The sequence below is a fragment of the Heloderma suspectum genome, chromosome 4 (assembly GCF_057233095.1).
Source record: "Heloderma suspectum isolate Gila_16-S chromosome 4, 16-S_ref, whole genome shotgun sequence".
Lineage (NCBI taxonomy): Eukaryota > Metazoa > Chordata > Lepidosauria > Squamata > Helodermatidae > Heloderma > Heloderma suspectum.
This window is the reverse complement of record NC_139461.1, coordinates 203323881-203329977: the sequence shown is the minus strand read 5'-3', so window position 1 is coordinate 203329977 and position 6097 is coordinate 203323881.

Genomic DNA, 6097 nt, shown 5'->3' with positions numbered 1-6097 from the left:
TGAAACAAAAAAAGAGTGATCAAGGATAGAGAAGAGGCCTGTCTTCATTTTGCAGTAACTGGAGCAGAGAGAGAGAAGTGGCTGTCATACATCAAAGGTTCAAGCTGTATAAAGCAGTCCAAACTTGGGAGGTGATCAAGGATTTTTTTTTTTTTTTTGTGAAAGAATGATCCTGAGAAGAGCAGGTATTGAACAGTGAAGACTGAAGTAAGTTTTGTACACTGAGGGAGTGTACAAAACTTTGAGTGTATACATTCTACTACACACTGCTAATCATGACCACTGAACAGTTCCATGGGTCAGAATAAAGAACTGCAGAAACTAGAGGGGTGGCTGAATTATCCTTCCAGTAATTACTTGACAGTGCTTTGGTACTCTGCATCACCGCTCACAACTAGTAGAAGTAGAATAAGCTCAACCGTGAAAGTGCTTGATCTGTATAACCTACACAAGGTACAGGCAGGTTTCAGGCTTGCAAGATCTACTGTTCTTTACTAGAGCCCCAAGATCCAATAACCAAAGCATGGTGCAAAACAGACACATTTAGTGTTCTCAACCCAGGAATAGTAGAACTGAATGGAGCTCATAGTCCTACACAAAAATCCACTCCTGCTTACCTGAACTTTCCTCATTTCAGTAGTATAATGGTGTGAGTGTCATTTTGTTGCTGCTAATGGGAGTCAGAAATCCTTGTCCATCTACTGCAAATTACCAGAGACTTACCTTCTGCCACCCCTGATTTACACAGGTTGCAGAATTCAGCTTGGTGCAGAATTTTGACAGTTTTTAAAAGCACAGTTAATACTGCTCTGCCAGATTTTGTGCCATTTTAGCAAGTCATTTTTTTGTGTGTGGAGGGGAGGAGGGTGGGCATGTTTGGGGAGTCTGACTAGCATACTGGAGGAGAGCTTGGAAATTAGGAAGGGAATCCCAATCTCCAAAAACTGGTATATCCTGTTCCTAAAGCTACAGCTACTCTTGATGCAGAAATCTCTGCACATTTCAGTGTTGCTGTATACATGAAGGCATTAGAGCCTGTGACAGTATTCTTGGCTGTTTTGTTTTCAACTGGAAGCAATATAACCAATTTATTATAGATAATTTGGAATCCAATTATATCTGCAGCAAAATCTTTCACCAGGTACTGTGATATTTAAGACTGCATGTGCTGCTTTGGCTGTCAATGAAAGAGTGTCATTTAAGACTACAGTGACCTAGCTATTTGTCAGAGATGGTTTGGCAAGTTTCATAGCACATTTCAAGGCACCAGACAACTTAATGAATTCTTACCTGATGATCTTAGAAAAGTTAAAGCGCTATAGTTGATTATACTAGTGGTGTGCTGTACAAGGGTTGGTCAGGGAGATCTGGTAAGCGCTGGATGATGAACGGCTGTCAAATTGGATATTGGTATTCACCTTGGCTACTTAAAATGGACTGCGTTGTAAACTGGGTCTTTGTTAATGTCTCTTGTATCTTGAATTTGAGGTGCTGAAACAGTATTGGAGCTTTTGGGGATAAGCATGTACACATGTCACTTTCATCTGCAAGATCAACTTGTATGCTGTCCAGTTACTGTGCTTTCTATCCAGATAGCTGGAGTAGTGGAACAATTGTACTTATATTGGTGTGGAGAGGGGCTACTTTTATACTCTGCCTCTAACAGATCATTTCAGACTGGGGTGGACAACTTGTAGTCCTCCGGATGTTTTGGGCTACAAGTCCCTTCAGCTGAGGCCAGCATAGCCAAGGGATGATGGGAGTTGTGGCCAGATGTTTTAGCCTACAAGGTGCTCGCCCCGGTTTTAGACATATTAGCCCACAGAAAGAACTGGATGTTGCATTCAGGGTAAGTAAACAATTCCATAAATATTTTCTATTCAGAAAATTTCAAAATGAAAAAACCTTCACTCATGAGGAATTCCGATAGAGGAGGGAGAAGGGAAAGTGCCATTTTAGAGAGGGACCACAAAACTACATAGACCGTAAGATAGAAGTAGCTCCTTTCCTGCCTCATAACGGGCTTTGCCAAAATAATTCTAGACTTGCTACCTGCCACCTGATCTACCTACATGAGCTCTCTCTTGTTTTTTCAAGAGAAGGGGAAATGGCTAAATGCTGCAATGGTGAGCATGCTCTGTGCACATGAGTGTCTCCACAATGATATTAGTTGGACCCATGGAGTTCTGTTGGCGTATCTGAAGTGAAGCTGCAATAGGCACATAACTTTCCCGACTTTCAATCATGTTAGTGGCTCTTGTGCTGTATCGGTTACTTCACCAAAGGGTCCCCTGATCTTTTGGAGTGGGGCTGTTGTGAACTGCTCAGTGTCCCAGTGCATGTGGAAAAGCACTTTGCAGTTCTTCAGATCTCATCTCAGCCATAAAGCTGTTCACTTGCTAAAAAGATAGTATTAAATCATTTTGTAGCTAAGTATATCTATTACTTGTACTAGTCTGGAAATAACATTTTAAATGTATTTATATTTTATTTATTTAAAAGTAATCTTAGGCCACCTTGAAGGGTGGAACCCTTAAACCAAGCTACTCTTTTTTCTTTTTCTTTTTACCGCTAATCATTTAGCTTTCCTGCTGTTACTGAATCCAGAAATATAAATTTGCCTTGTAAAAACTTTTAAAGATCAACGTATGATTCAGCCATGAGACAATCTCTCTAAAATTTGACAAAAAGTGTAGAAAGATATTTTTATTCTTTATGGTGGATAAAAATGTATCTACTTCTTTGCTACATCTTTGCACTAAGTAATGGAGTATAAAGAATTCTGCATTTGAAGAGGATACACGAGAAGTTACTCTTAAGACCCATGCATATTTTAATTGTTTATCTGTAAAAGCTAGTAATTATATTCGATCTGCCTGCACTAATGTGACAACAATTGATAGGTGTAAACTATGCAAGTGGCATAAACCTTTCAACTGCAGGTTTTACTGGTGTATGCTGAAATATTAAAAGAAACAGATTTCATTTATTGCCCATGTGAGATGGAGGGCTTCTAAAGAAACAACGCTCAAAAGTGTTTCCTTACATTTCATTTTTGCTTTGAATAACTAACGGATCTTAAGTCAAGAGCTTGATTCCAGTACTTTGAGTACTAGTAGGTCCAATAACAACATTGCATCTCTTGCTCAGTTTCTTGGGCTGTGTTAATGTGGCTACTACTTTTGTTCAAATGATTATGACTATATGAATCATAAATGGGGTATTGCTCCTTGTGGCCTTTGCCAAGGCTGTGTCTTCCTTCTCTGACCCACATCCTATAGGGCATACTCAACACAAATGGAGATGTCATGACTGCGTATTGTCAGTTAAAAAATGTCTTCAGGTTTCACCACTCCTCCTTTGTTGTTCCTAAGCATGCCGCGTGCTCCACCAATCATTGCTATTTTGCAGCTAGGGTATCTGAGCCACAACCCAAACGGCAACATGCAAAACAGGGATTGCAAAACAGAACCCTCCCCACCCCCCATTCTGGCGGAAACCACATGGCTACAGATCACCTTTGGGTTAAGGAGTTGCTCCAAATGTGGGGAGGGAAAGAGCCCTATGGAAATGCTGCTGGGCACATGCAAACATTTATATAAGCCTAAAGTTGTCCCTGGTGTTAGGGCCACTGAGTGCAGAGTCATTGTCAGCAATGAACATCAAAGAAGCAGGAACTCAAACTCTGGTTATCTAGATACCCATCAAAAAGTGTGACCATATAGGAATCTCCCACGCTATTGAGCTTGATGCTGTAGCAGATGATCAGAAATTCATGGAAGCAGTATCTGCAACAACAAGAACAACAAAGAAAACAAAACATAACATATAGAAGTGGTGAAGAATGTATTCTCTGATGCCATCAGACAGAGCAATAGAATTCACTCTGCATAGAGGGTTAAGTAAGTTGCAGAATGAATATTCCACTATTTAGGTGTTGTAGGCTGTTTGGACAAAATGCTACTGGGGAGGAACAGAGGATAAATTCAACTAGCCCCAGATGTGATGGTGCAGCAAGCTCAAAGCCGAAAGGATGGCTAGTGGCTGATGGTGCTGGTGGTGAACGACGAATCCGATGTTCTAAAGATCAACACACCAGAGGAACCTGGAATGTAAGATCTATGAGCCAGGGCAAATTGGATGTGGTTATTGGGGAGATGTCAAGATTATAGACATTTTGGGTATCAGTGAACTGAAATGGATTGGAATGGGCCACTTCACATCAAATGACCACCAGATCTACTACTGTGGACAAGAGGACCACAGAAGAAATGGAGTAGCCTTCATAATTAAAAATAAAGTGGCTAAAGCAGTGCTTGGATACAATCCAAAAAATGATAGAATTATCTCAGTTCGAATTCAGGGTAAGACATTTAACATCACAGTGATCCAAATATATGCCCCAACCACAGATGCTGAAGAAGCAGAAGGAGATCAGTTCTATGAGGATCTGCAGCACCTACTGGATAATACACCAAAAAGAGATGTTATTTTCATTACAGGAGACTGGAATGCTAAGGTGGATAGTCAAATGACACCTGGAATTACAGGCAAGCATGGTCTGGGAGAACAAAATGAAGCGGGACATAGGCTGATAGAATTTTGCCAAGACAACTCACTGTGCATAACAAACACTCTCTTCCAACAACCTAAAAGACGACTTTATACATGGACTTCACCAGATGGTCGACACCAAAATCAGATTGACTACATCCTTTGTAGCCAAAGGTGGCAGACATCTATACAGTCAGTAAAAACAAGACTTGGAGCTGACTGTAGTTCAGATCACGAACTTCTTATTGCACAAGTTAGAATCAGACTGAAGAGAATAGGGAAGACCCACAGATCAGTTAGATATGAGCTCAATAATATTCCTAATGAATATGCAGTGGAGATGAAGAATAGATTTAAGGGACTAGATTTAGTAGATCGGGTCCTGGAAGAACTATGGACAGAAGTTCGCAACATTGTTCAGGAGGCGGCAACAAAAAACGTCCCAAAGAAAAAGAAAACCAAGAAGGCAAGATGGCTGTCTGCTGAGACGCTGGAAGTAGCCCAAGAAAGAAGGAAAGCAAAAGACAACAGTGATAGGGGGACATATGCCCAATTAAATGCAAAATTCCAGAGGTTAGCCAGAAGACATAAGGAATTATTTTTAAACAAGCAATGCACAGAAGTGGAAGAAGATAATAGAATAGGGAGGACAAGAGGCCTCTTCCAGAAAACTAGAAACATCGGAGGTAAATTCCAGGCAAAAATGGGTGTGATCAAAAACAAAGATGGCAAGGACCTAACAGAAGCAGAAGAGATCAAGAAAAGGTGGCAAGAATATACAGAAGATCTGTATAGGAGGGATAATAATATCGGGGATAGATTTGACGGTGTGATCAGTGAGCTAGAGCCAGACATCCTGAAGAGTGAGGTTGAATGGGCCTTAAGAAGCATTGCTAATAACAAGGCAGCAGGAGATGATGGTATCCCAGCTGAACTGTTTAAAATCTTGCAAGATGATGTTGTCAAGGTGATGCATGCCATATGCCAGCAAATTTGGAAAACACAAGAATGGCCACCAGACTAGAAAAAATCAACTTGTATTCCCATACCAAAAAAGGGAAACACTAAAGAATGTTCAAACTATCGAACAGTGGCACTTATTTCACATGCCAGTAAGGTAATGCTCAAGATCTTGCAAGGTAGACTCCAGCAATTCATGGAATGAGAATTGCCAGATGTACAAGCTGGGTTTAGAAAGGGCAGAGGAACTAGAGACCAAATTGCCAATATCCGCTGGATAATGGAGAAAGCCAGGGAGTTTCAGAAAAACATCTATTTTTGTTTTATTGACTATTCTAAAGCCTTTGACTATGTGGATCATAACAAATTGTGGCAAGGTCTTGGTGGTATAGGGATACCAAGTCATCTTGTCTGCCTCCTGAGGAATCTGTATAACGACCAAGTAGCAATGGTAAGAACAGACCAAGGAACAACGGACTGGGTTAAGATTGGGAAAGGAGTACTGCAGGGTTGTATACTCTCGCCCTACCTATTCAACCTGTACGCAGAACACATCATGCGACATGCTGGGCTTGATGAAACC